Source organism: Panthera tigris, chromosome C1 (assembly GCF_018350195.1).
Source record: "Panthera tigris isolate Pti1 chromosome C1, P.tigris_Pti1_mat1.1, whole genome shotgun sequence".
NCBI classification, from domain to species: domain Eukaryota; kingdom Metazoa; phylum Chordata; class Mammalia; order Carnivora; family Felidae; genus Panthera; species Panthera tigris.
The window spans coordinates 116,885,151-116,898,411 of NC_056667.1; the positions used below are offsets into that span (position 1 = coordinate 116,885,151).

A 13,261-nucleotide genomic window follows, 5' to 3' on the forward strand; every position below is an offset into this window, starting at 1 on the left:
TGCTCTGGCTCAGGTCCTTTCATTAGCTCCAGTCCAGATGTCAGCAGGACTGCAGTCAGCTGAGGGTGTGAGTGGGACTGGAGGTTCCACATCCAATATGGCTCCCTCACGGAGAAGGCAGGGAAGGAGACGGTGGTGGCTTAGCCCTGGGCACAGGTCCCGGGCGGCTGGTTTCCCAGCGACAGGCTGGATTCAGCACCCTGACGACATCCTCTGCTTTGGGGAGGACCTAGAAGCTACTTGGGAAGTAAGAGTCAGGGGAAGGGGGCTCCCCCTCTTCTTGGTGGGGGGGGTGCTTCCAGGCTGCTCTCCACCCAGAGTCTCACCTTTGACCACACAGACATCTCCACAGCCTTTTAGTGCCACCATCAGGAAGCCACCAGGGCACAGAGGATCATTTCCAGCCCAATTCCAGCCACCATACCCTAGACCCCATTCTCCCTATCTTCCCCTGTGGCCTTAAGCCAGTCCCCTGCCCTCTGTGGATTCCTGGAAGGGTTGGACCAATGATCCAAACTTTTCCATTGGTTCTAAAATGTAACTGTAGAAGGGGACCTTTCCTTCCTTACCCTTCAGCCAGCCAGGGCCAGGCCCATCATCTGAGCTCTGCCGAGCAGCCCTGTTTTCCCCTGAAACACCAAGTCTCCCCACATCTCATTCTTCACCTCCTTATCCCCCAGAGGCCAGGAACATGCCATTCAGATCCCTGCTGCCAATGCAGTCAGGTGGGCCACTCCCCTGATGGCCGCAGGTTGGGCCCAGCACAGTCCCAAGACCCTCTGGTGAAGCCTGGAGTCATTTCCCTGCTGGCCCCAGAGACGTCACACATTCCAGAACAAGGCAGATTCTAAGAAATAGGAGCTATTGTTTGCCGGTGCATCATCTCATAGCTTCCCATCCAGTCTCCTTGGTGACACCATGTTGGCAGGAATGGCAAAGGCGGGGTGGGTCCGAGCACCCTCTACATGCTTGCAGGGCCTCCGCCTGCCTCCCACCACCTCGCTTGCTCAGAGCATGCCCCCTCAGTTCCTCCGCTTGGACCCTCATCGAAGTTCCTTGTCCCATCTCTGCGGGTTTGCCAGGATCTATGCTGGGTTTAGATATGCCCCTTGTGCTCCCCAGGCAGCCCAGCATCTTCCCCAAGAACCCCCAACCTCTGGCTCTGCCTCTCTCTCCACCTGGCCCCAAATCCAGCCCCTGGACCGTCTGTTGGGCTCACGTCTTCTGCACCTTTCCTTGGATGCCAGATACTGGGCTCTCCTTCCAGCCTCTAATCAGCGTCCGCCCCACATCCACACGGGCACAAAGTATCCCCAGAGCAGCCACGGGACAGAAAACTGCTGCAAACCCATGTTCAGACCCCTAGAACCGAAATAAGCATTACTATCCTTATTTTACAGAGGAGGAAACTCAGTACTTTATAGGCTGGAAATTAAAAAACCAAGATACCAGCTGGAATATACTCACGCAAGGGGAACCGTGAGAGAAGAGATCATCCTGGCCCATTTGGTGGGCTGAATGGAGTGACCTGTGCTAGGAACCCCCTCGGCACCTTGGGGGTCTCTTCAGACTGAGAGCGGCATCCTGACAGGACAGTGAGTGGCAGAGGGACTGGGGGCTCCACACTTGTTCCCTCTAAACCTGGAGGGGTGAGGACGGAGGGGGGGGCATGGCCAGTGTGCATGGACGTGTCTGAATGAGGGCATCAGGGGTGTGAGGAAGCCCTGCTGTCTCCCTCCCAGAACCCACACCTGGGAGGTGAAACACTGATCTCAGGTCGCACCGACTCACACGGCAACACTCATTCATCACCCTGCGAGCTGATTTCAGGGCACCACTTACGGATCTCAGAGTCCAGTTCCAGACCCTTCAACCCAACGTTCCCATGGGGGAGGGCTCTGCTAGGAGCCACGCCTGTCCCGGTTGCCAGACGCATTTGGCAGGTGAGTGAACTGTAGCTCAGAGATGCTGGGAAACTTGCCCAGGGCCACAGAGCTGTTAATGGGCAGAGCTGCCCGACCCCAAAGCCCTCGCCCTTCCCAGAGCACCCGTGGCCTTGGTGGGGCCTGCTCTCGCCTGCCGCCATCAGGCTCCTGGGCTCACATACAGCGTCCACCACCCTGCCTGCCTTGCCAAGCCTCCCCCTGCGTTTCCCAGTCATCCCAGCTTTCAAGGCCACCTCCTCCAGGAAGCTCTCCCTGCCATGCATAACACATATCAGACACTGACCCCCGACACACACATAATCCATCCCTAGAGCACACACAGTCTTACACTATCTGCCAAGGGTTCCTCTGATTGAAGTATTCCCCTGAACTCTACTTACTGCCTGCACCAACAATGGGCATATAGCAGATGTTCGACGAATATTCTTTTAACTTGAATTAAATGTAGCCCCTTTCTTCTGCTATCTTCCTGCACCAGGGACTTCAGACTGAAGCCAGGGCAGATGTGGGGACAAGGAGTCAGTTTGGGGCTGCTGTCCCTTCCCTGGTAGATACACATGAGCAGGCAGCCAGGGCCGTCTTGTCCAGGAGGCCCAGGGAGCTAGGGATGGGACCCAGGGAGGCTGAGGCCAGGGGAGGGGCGTCACATCCAAGGAGCAGGGCAGGAAGTCCCATCCACAGGTAGTGTTCTGGAAAGTCTACCCTAGCTGGTCCCACTACCTCCCAAACCTTACCTTTATCCTTTAGACAGAGTACCTACAATTCCACTGTTGTTACTGAGGCGAATAAGAATTTATTGATCCTGGCAGCTTTGACAGTCTCAAGAGTCCGGCAAGCTCTGAATGTCACCTCTTCCGGGAAGCAGACCCTAATTCCCAAGGCGCTGGCCTCCCCCTCCCCCACAGCCTCCTGTAAGTGCCTTCTTTCACATACTGGTCTGCGATGTGTCTCACTCCCCACTCGGGGCCCTCAGGATGGCATCTGGGCCTCAGTAAACACTAAATATTGTGGCATCAACATCACCACTCCAGGACACTAGGAGGCTTCAGGGAAGATGGGGTTGGGGGCCAGTGGAGGATGGGCGGCCAGTGCTCTCAGCAATCCTCACCCTGCCTTGAGGCCCTGGGCAGGCCACTTGCTCACGAGGGACTCCGTGTCCTCCAGACCTCAGCCTGGGCACGGGGCTGTGCTCATCAGGGTCGCACGTGGGTGGACCCGGGCTGTGGGAGGGCCCAGCACGGCGCCCAGAGCACCTGCCCTGGGTGCGTACACAGGCAGGAAGCAGGAGTTGAAACCTGCCAGCTGGGTCTTCACGACCAACCCCGGGGAGTTTCTGTGCCGGGCACTTCGTAGCTTGGGATTCCAGCCTGTCGATGGCTCAAAGGCAGAGTTCTGGGTGGTTCTGTTTCCAGGCCAGGAGCCACTCCACCCCGCCCCCCGCCCCCAGCATCCAGCTGGGAGTTCCTAGACATCAGCGCCCCACCTGGGCCACTGCACCTGCTCCCAGCGTAGCCCTGGAGAGCTCGGCAAAGGCTGGGCCAATGCTTTCCACGAACCACGAAAGTTTTTAGCTGATGACCAGAGTGATTTGTATCCATTATGGGAACATTGGGAAACACATAACAGCAAAAAATAAAATAATTTAAAATAAACGTCACCTGTAATCCCAATTCCACCAGCTACGGATGTACATTTCTTCCATTCCGGAATACTTCCTTCCAGGCTTTTCTATGCCTTTATGCTTACAAAAAAAAAAAAAAAAAAAAAAAAAAAAGTGGATTCTGTTGAGCCCTGTTTCATACCTGCTGAGCTGGCATGGCTTTACAGGCTATTATGTCTCCAAACCATTAAAACTCCTCACGTTTGCTAACAACACCCCGGGCACAGCCATGCCACATCCCCTGATTTAGGGAACCCCTATTGTTGGGCACGGGGGTTGTTTTTAATTTTTCCTTATTTTACCCAATCCTCCACGACGACCCTTGTGGCCATATTTTCATGACCTTCCTCAGAGCAGATTAAGACTTTAGAGGCCCCTGAGCCCTGGCAACATTTGGTGCACTCCGCCCGCCCCTCCCCCCACCCCACAAGATGCAATATTAAATACAAGCAATAAAATAAGGATGAGGACATCTGGCAAAGTTCTGGTGTTGCCCTGATGCATTATGCCTCGTTTGAAGTGTTGAATTCATTTTTAAATTTATTTTTTGCTCATTTGGAAGGGGATACACCTGCTTTGCTGGCACCCCCCAGCACGGATTGGGGGTTCCCGACGGCACTTACGACTCTTACCTTACAGTAATTTTTAGGGAGAGAAATATCAGGGTTAAGGGTTCTCCGTATGTGAGGCTTTTCGGTCCATGTGTCTGTCCTCGCCCACCATAGAATCCATGACCTGTCACACACCTGCACTTAGCTCTCTGGTGAATGACTGATGATTGCCAAATGCCCCCAACCCCCTCACCCCCCTCATAAGCTGTACTGTTGGAGCTGGTATGTGATTAAATGGATACATGACACGTAGGACCATCTTGGAAGCAGACATCTTGGGCCCTCAGGTGGGTCTGAGCCCAGAAGGTTTGGGGAAAGGGCAGAATGTCCCTGTCCCTGTGACTGGAGGGCAGTCCTCAGAGAGCCCCAGGCTATGGGGCTCAGAGGCTAGGGAGTGGAGCCTCCACACCTCAAGGCAAAACTGGCTTCGCTGCTAACTGAAGCTTCCCTCTGGACTTCACTTCCCTCACTTATAAAATGGGTGTGACAAAATATTTGACACCTCCATTGTGGCTCCTTATTGACCCTGGGTATGACCCCACCTGTTCCTGTGACACTTAGAGTGCTCCAGTAACTGGGGCACCTTCACAAGGCGGTCAGCCCTGTGCCCCGCCCCCCCAAGAGCCCACATCCAGGCTCCCGCCCAAAAATGCTCTCCCTTCCTTGTCAGGGCCCACGTCTAGCAGGTCTTTCCCAGTCTGCCCGTTGGAATCACACCCATGCTTGCACATCATTCCCTGCAGCCTGGAGACTTCCTGAAGGTCCTCCCTCCCAGGAGCCGGCCGCGGCTCCCATGACGGCACCCCTGGGAAGTATGCAGGGGTGTCCCTCACTGGCCTGTGACTTCTTTGGGAGCATGGCCACGGCCTCGACCCCAGGCCAGCCCAGCACAGCGCTCAGAGGAAGACTCTGACTGAATGACAGGAACGATGGAAGGGGATGGGTGTAGATGCTGGTTTTCCTGTGTTCTTTCCCCAGACCATCACAGGGACACAAAACTGGAAGCACAGACATGCGCTCAGGACTGGAGACTCAAGGACAGAGGGCTCCTGGGCATGAAGCATGGCGGAGCTCCCTGAGTGGGCAAAGCCATCACCAGGCCCTGCCCGGCATTACGCCTGCAGCGCCCTGCTTGGGCCCAGCCCTCCCTGCCCCCTGAGCACTGGACCTGTGTCCCTCTCGGAACAGCCCCTTCCTTCAGGTGAACACTTCCCCACAGCAGTCTCTGCCCGTGTGGTCACCCTGCTGGCCACGCCACCCCCCCCTCCCCACTGCAAGCCACCACCCCCCTCCGCCTGCAGCCCCTGGCTCTGCACCTACACCCTGCAGCATTCAGCAGGTTTCTCATGAAGGGATCCTTTAAAGGCAGTCCCGTTTTCTCTTCTTCGGGGAAGCCAGACTTGACTGCTTCAGCCTGCAGAGACGTCTTCCTCCTCCAGGCCCTCTGAGCACCTATTCCTTGTGCCACTCTCGTATGACATGACAAGTTTGGGGTGTCTTTAACAAATCTTTTCTCCGAGGAATGCCTGTATGATTCGAACAATAGGACTGGACAGAAGTGGACTTTGAACTGTGATGCGGGTCCCTCACAGCCTTGGGCCAGGAAGTGGGGGGCTCTGGGCCACAACGACCAAGCCTCCGTCCCCAAGCAAGCGCCCTGTTGCTCGGCCCCTCCCTGACCTCAGACGAGGTGGCTCTGTGCAGCTGAGGCTGCCCCCGAGGAAGCCAACACTGGAGCCGTCTGCTGGCCAGGCTCCCTGCATCTGGACAGCAAGTCCTTCTTTATAGGGGAGCAGGGAGCCGGGTGGGAGTGGGGGCGGGGGGCAGGGATGTTAGCTTCACCACCACGACAAACAGGAAATGAAAATTTAAAAACAAACATGGGACAATTCAGGGATTGCTAAACTAGGGCCCACAGGCCAAATCTGGCCCTCTGCCTGTGTTGGAAATGAAGTTTTACTGGGACATAGTCTCCCTCACTCTTTTCAGTCTCCGTCTGCTGCCTATGGCTGCTCTGGGATTACAACAGCAGAGCTGGGCTGTCACAACAGAGATGCACGGACCACAAAGACTAAGATATTCACAAGCCGCCCCTCTGCGGACACAGGGTGCTACCCCCGCTCTAGGTGACACTTTGGGGGAATGGAAGCCTAGCTCATGGTGACTTCTTTGGGAAGTCACACATCCCAGGACACACATTCACACCCGCGTGCACACGTGCACACAAACACACACACCTGCACCCCAGAGCTGCACGAAGTGTTCTTCCAGCCATAGCTGATCGGTCTCGGAGAATGCACCTGACCCACGCCGGACCCGTCAAATTCTTTCTCATAGGAATTTGAAAGCGAGCGTCAGGTGCATTTATGGCCTTGCCAGAAGAGGAGGACTCCTCCCGCCGGGGTCTCCCCAGCAGCCCTGATTCCGAGCCTTTCCTGACACTGCCCAGCCCTGCACTTTCCTACTAAAGCTGGCCGGGGTCTTCCTGGCACTGACTTCTCCTCAAGATCCTGGGAGGCTGGTATCAGCCTTGATGACTTTATTATTTGTTTAGATTTTTTTTTAAACATTTGTTTATTTTTTTTGGGGGGGGGGGGACAAAAAGAGAGGAAGACGCAGAATCCGAAGCAGGCTCCGGGCTCCGAGCTGTTAGCACAGAGCCCGACGTGGGGCTTGAACTCACGTGCTGTGATACCATATGGGACACTTAAGCGACTGAGCCACCCAGGTGCCCCAGCCCGGATGTGTTTAAATGAGCTTACGGCCAGACTGAGATACGAACTGCATAGGTTCCTCCCGGCTGCACCTAGGCTCCCCCCGCCACCCCCCGTCGGCTGACTGACTGCTTGGGGGAGACAGAGACGGAGGCCGGTTGCCCGGGTGGGAATGGACACTTCAGGCAGCAGATTGGGGAGCAGAGGACCCCGCGGGGGTGTGCAGAGAGACAACCCCGCCCCCTCCCCAATTCTTCAGCTTTGGATAAAGCTCTCGGGACCCTCTAGGAGGCCTGGCACCATCCCAAGACCCCTGGGAATGGTCCCGAAGCAGAATTAACAGGCCAGCTTTTGAGGTCTGTAGGCCCCACTCGGAGCCCTTGTCGGGGAGCTCGGGCCCAGCGGCTCTAACCTCTCTCAGCGTACCTGCCTCTGAGAAGGGAATGCCGACGGGGGCGCCCCTGACCGCCAGAGGCTGCATCCAAGCTGCGGGAGAGGCTGGGCAAGCCAGAGGGCTGCCCTCTGTCGGACGCTTTGTCCGGCCTTGACCAAAGAGACTCGAAGGTGGCAAAGAAAGAAGGGAGCCGGATGTCCTGCTCACAGCTCTGCCCTTCTCACTGTGCGAGCCTGAGCCAGAAGGGCAGAGCTGAGCCTCAGTTTCCTCATTTAGCAAACGGGACACTAACGTCACCTCATAAGGTGCTCTGAGGATGAAATGAGAAGGTGCGTGCCAAGTGCTCACCGTGACCCCTGGCACGTCACGGGGGCTAAAAAGGAGAGGTGGTTTTAGAGGAAGTCCTGCAACAGGCATAATGATATTATCGTTTTCAGGCATTGCTAATGGCCCGCTGATCTTCCCTGGCTGGGTCCCCCACCAGTACCTCAAAGGCTGTGTCAAAAACCGACCCCGTTAAATCACCATCTGTGGTGGGCAGCCTCCAAGATGGCCTCCAAGGCGCTAGCCTCCTGGATTCCTGCTCTGTGCGGTCTCCTCTCACGTTGCAGCCAAGTTGGCCTACAACACCAACAGAGAATGGGGGAGGACGCCTAGATCTGCTTCTGAGGGAAACCGGCCTCCACGTTGTGGGGACTCTCAAGCAGCGTGAGTGGAGAGGTCCACGTGGGAGGAACGTAGGCCTCTTGCCAATAGCCAGCAATGCCCCGTCAGCTGTGTGAATGAGCCGCCTTGGAGCCAACCTTCCAGCCTCTCCAGCTTTCGGGTGACCATAACCCCAGCCGCCATCTTGACATAGCCTCCTGAGAGACCTCAAACTAAGATACTCCCAAATCTCCAACCCACAGAAACTGTGAGCAATATTAAATATTGATTGTTGCTTTATGCCATGATGTTTGTCACAACAAGCTAACACACTGTGCACACCTGTCTGTCCTCGAGTGTCCTTGTTTCAGAGAATGCCACTCCCCGCCTCCCCATCCTGAGCTCTTGGTCACCACAGAGTCTGCCTTTGTCCTTGCTGCCTCCGATCTGCTGATTCAACCCCCAAGTGTCTCTTGCTTCCATCTTCTGTTTTCTGGTCCCTATTTCCACAGCGTAGCAGCATTAACTGCCCATCACTGAGCACGTACTTTATGGCAAAGTGCAGGGTTCGAGTATTCATGGAATTGTCACAGCAACTGGATGAAATAGGTTTGCTGTCCCCATTTTACAGCTGAGGGGCCCAACAGACTGAGAAGCTCAGTGACTTGTCTGAGTCCCCCCCAGCTGGCAAAGTAGGGAGTCAAGTTAGAATGCAGGTTTGTCCTCTGTCCAAGACCCAGAATTCTAGCGGTAGTCCCTGCAGCCAGCTCCCGACTTCTTGGATTTATCTTTCACGTCACTGACAAATAACTCTGTCTAAAATGCACAACTAACCGTCTCTGTTTCTCTTGCTCAAAGGCTGCGAAGAGATCCTGACCCCAGTGTCATGGTCCTGTCCATCCTTCAAAGTTCAGCTCGGAGGTCCCCTCCTCATGAGGCCACCTGACCCCTCTCCTTGAACACCTGGAACTCCTCTCCTGGCAATTACCTGTTTTCGCTTGATTTAGAGAAGATGCACAAGCTTGAGCCCCCACAGCCGACCACACACCTGCTCGGTGTGCTCAGACCCATGAAAGGGAATTCATATATGCGGGTGGAATGATCATAGCATAATTAACAACTGAGCTTATGAGGGAATTTGCACAGAAGTCAATGCTTCAATGAATCGATAATAAATAGCTCTCCGATTGAGTTACTTAGGTCATGAATGAATAATTGGTTGGTTGAATAGGACACTGCCTAGAGTCCGAGTCCCAACATTATTTATATATATCTTTATCAACAGCGAAATCTTCGGTTCCATATATAATCACGGGTAATATTCAAAATATTTAACACCAGTACAGCATGGGCATCAACCAATCAAAAAGGGCATCCCCATAGGGCTGGATCAGGTCTGGCGCCCCCTGTTGGGTGCTTTCAGTGCTGGATCCTGGCAAGGTTGGGGATGTGTCCCAGGGAAAGACCAACATGGCTAGGAGAGAAGAGGGCTGTTGAGAAGTCTGGGCACAGCTCTTTACCAGCTTTTCAGAAGCATCTCGGTGTGACATTGCCAAAGCCTGCTGGCTGATGCAGCCCTACACGTGGGGGTTTCAGAGCACACCCGTGGCCTGCACTGGGCTGAGCTTGACATGCAAAGCAAGCTCATTCTATCCTTAAAGGAGACCAAGAGGCGGGAGGGATTACCGTCGTCCCACGTTACAGTGAGGGGTGAGGACCCCAGGCGCAGGAGGTTAAGCTGTTTATTCGAGGTCACACAGCTACAAGCGGCCGAACCAGGACCTGAACCAGGCTCTCGGACGCTGCAGCACGCCTCCCATAGAAGTCATGGGTCTGTGGCTTGTGCTGCCCGGGGCCAGCAGGTCTGTAGGATTTGGGGGGCCGGGATTGGTTGAGGCCTTCACTGAGGAGGTGTGGCCTGAGATAAGCCCCACCCCCAGGGTCCTCCTCTCTAGAACTGGGATGCAATTCTCCATCCTAAGCCCCAGTCAGAGAACAGAGAGTGACTGTCAGCCATCCACCTCCAGCAGCAAGAAAGAGCCTTTGGCAGGATGGGTCTCATGCCACTCCCCACTCGCCACTGACCCGCTGTAGGACTTTGGACAAGACGCAACCTCTCTGAGACCATTTTCTTCATCTACAGTGTAGGGTGATGACAGCGTGTATTGCTTTCCAGGCTTGCTGTGAGGATCAAAGAGCCGACCTATTTGACGGGCTCGGACACTTGCTGGCACTCTTTTAAATCCGCACAGGCCCTGGGCAGTGCAGAAAGGCCGAGTGTGAAAACCCACGGTGGCCGGGGGTGGGCGGCCGGCGGGGAGCTTGGCCGAGTCCCGCCACGCCAGGCTCACCCCCTGCCCCGGAGCCTCCTGCCGCCTCTCCCATCCCTCCAAGCTCCTCAGAAGGCGGAATAATTTCTCCTTCGTTTTCACTTTTAATCACAAAATAATTTTGGTGCCCAGAAGCCTTCCTCTCGCAGGAACATTTGTGCGGGATGATATCAGCCTAATTAAGTGCTTCAGCTTTGGGGCTTGATTCCACCCCCCCCCCCCCAGACCCCCGTGCTCCCTGCCAAGCAGCCCTGGCCGCCTGGCCGCCCGGCTACCTGCACATGCCGGCTTCTGGAGCCTTCCGCGCCGCGCGCCCCCCTGCCCCCGCGCGGTGATTGATATCTTGATTAGGCGCCAGGAGGCGGCGGACCAGGTGCTACCTCGGCGCGGGCTGGAGGCGGCGCGCTCTGCGAACTGGCCTGAAAGCGCAGGCATGTTCCGCAGCAGCAATGAGCCTTTGTTTGCCTTGGCAGCGCCGCGGCCTCCCTGGGGCCGGCCCCATAAAGGGTTTCTGTTCGGGCTGGAGGACTCATTGTCGAAAAATTGTCCCTCGAAAAATTAGCATGGTACAGTGGAGAAAGCGGAACGCCCGGCAAATGACAGCTGCTGGCCCCAGACAAGGGCCAGAGAGTGGGGTTTTGCAGGGTGCTCGCTCCCAGAGGCACCCCTCGCTCCAGGCCCGGAGGGGCCCGCAGGGTTGATGGGTGACCGCAGAGGCCGAAGGGCCAAGGGCAGGTAGGGGCCAGATGGGGAGTGTAGTTGCGTGGGGGTTGGTGGCTCATCTGCCCCGGAGGGTTCGGGCATCTCCCCAGACGCCAGGAGGGCAAGATTTTGACGTGGGGTGTTTGAGGGCCCATGAGGCCAAGTCAGTCTCCAAGGGTCAGCTGTCTTGAAATAGAGGGTGGGGTGCAGGGAGGGGGAGAGAGAGACAGAAAGAGAGAGAGCCTAAAGGTTATGTGGTTAATTGAACATCAACAGCCACAGATACGATTATGCCCCTTTGTGTCTTTCTCTCAGTGTGTTGATGGAAAAGTAACTAGATTAAAAGCGCCGGGAGCCTGGGTTGGAGGGGCTAGGCAGTGGGGGGAGATCCCTCCTGAATGGCGACCCAGGGCTCCCGCAGTCCCAGCAAGGAGGGAAAACAGTCAATTAGAGAGGAGAGAAAAGATGGAGTGAGCTGTGGTTTAGCATTTGCATAAAGGCTGGGGCCCAAGGCTGCCACCCTTAGTGAGGGGGGGCAGGGGTTCCCAGGGGAGAGGCTGGGGGTGTCATGGGGGTGAGGCACATGGTTACTGTTGAAAGTCTCAGCCAAAAGCCTGTGTGCACACACTGTACGTGAAGCAAGGGTAAGGGTGACTGGGTCTGTGTATGGGACACACGCGTGTGTGTGTGTGTGTGTGCACATTGATGTGTGAGTGTATTCTTGTTTCAGGCTGCTTACATCTGTGAAGTCATGGGTATCCATATGCCCATGTTTCAAGCGGGCAGCACCTGCGTGGCTTGCACTGGCCTAACTCTCCTGTGTTGTGACCTCGTGTGCAGATTTATGGAGGCGCGAACCTGGGCATCTCTTGTGCGCTCAGAGCACCGCCGGATTGGGGGGCCATGGATCTGCCAACTTGACCCTGCCAGCCTGGGAAGATCGGAGCCTCAAGATTTTCTGTGGCTCTAAGGAGCCTGGACCCGGCCCTGGCCCCCAAGCTTCCTCTGCATGCAAGCTCCCTAGAAAAACCTTCCTGATCCTTCCAGCCCACTATTTGCATGAAGCTCCTGACCTCCCAGCCCATCACCTCCCCCCAATCCCCCCCTCCTCCCCAGCAACCTCTTCTCAAACAGGAAGATTTTAGGCTGGGTGGAAGGAGGAAGAGCAAATCTGGAATCAGACCAATCTGAGGCCAGGTGCGGCTCTAGCTTGTGACTTTGAGCGCTTATGTCTCAGAGCCGTTGACCAGTCACAAGCAGATAATCAGATCCAAGTATAGGGTGTTTTTAGGAATTAGTGAGATCCCACAGGTACATAGGAGAGAGTCCATACACCCCAGTTTGCCTGGGACGGTCCCAAGTTCCACCTGCGGCTCCAGTGTCATTGTCAACCGTGCCCTTTATGCTCCAAAGTATCCCCTTTAGATTATAAATTATAGGGTCACCCCAGATATAAGCAAGGCAGCAGGAAGCTTTTTTCCCTTCTCTTCCTCTTGCCCTCCCTTCTCTGATAATTGAATGCCTGGCTTTGTTGCTCCCTTAGTCTGAACTCCCGAAGAGAAGAATCCCATGGGACACCCGGGTGGCTCAGTCCGTTAAGCGTCCGACTTCGGCTCAGGTCATGATCTCACGGTTCGTGGGTTCGAGTTCCGCGTCAGGCTCTGTGCTGAGAGCTCCGAGCCTGGAGCCCGCTTCGGATTCTGTGTCTCCCTCTCTCTCTGCCCCTCCCCACTCTCGCTCTCTCTCCCTCTCTCAAAACATGAAGAAACATTAAAAAAAATTTTTTTTTAAAGAGAAGAATCCCCAAAGCAGGAGCACCTGCTTCCTGCTCCTCACCACACCCGGGACCAGTTAATGCACAACAGACACTGGGCAGCTTGGGTGCTGCCAGGAGCAGAGCTGATCTCGGGGAGTCAGTGCAGCTGGCCGCCCTCTGCCCCCTGGGGCCACAGCAGGATGACAGATGGGACCAGGGCACGGCAGGGAATACGGGCTACTACTATTAATCGACAGGCAGGATCACATTTATGGAGCCGCTGTCTTTTGTGAGGACAAGGCCTCCCCACCTTACTGCGGATGTGATGCCCTGCACGTCCGAGCAGGAGGCCTTCAGTCTTCCCTGACTAGGCCAGACAGCTTCAGTCAGCATTTCACCAGAAGTACAGCCAGTGGTGTTTCGGACCTCCCTGAAGCGGGCCCAGTGGTCCCCCTTTACAATAGAGTCACAAACAGGCCCTAATTCATTTGCTGATTATTGTC

General features: G+C 55.6%; 1 long non-coding RNA gene across 2 annotated transcripts; it reads left to right on the top strand.

The window, feature by feature from the left end:
* The first annotated feature begins 14 nt into the window (after nt 1-14).
* Nucleotides 15-9,146, top strand: LOC122240877. 2 transcript variants are annotated; one of them, XR_006220620.1, is made up of 7 exons: nt 15-247; nt 1,401-1,595; nt 1,743-1,943; nt 2,694-2,857; nt 5,196-5,418; nt 7,763-8,238; nt 8,829-9,146. It is a non-coding gene; the product is annotated as an uncharacterized LOC122240877 (long non-coding RNA). The 2 variants fall into 2 exon arrangements; XR_006220621.1 differs by lacking the exon at nt 15-247 and adding an exon at nt 951-1,073.
* The last annotated feature ends 4,115 nt before the right edge of the window (nt 9,147-13,261 follow it).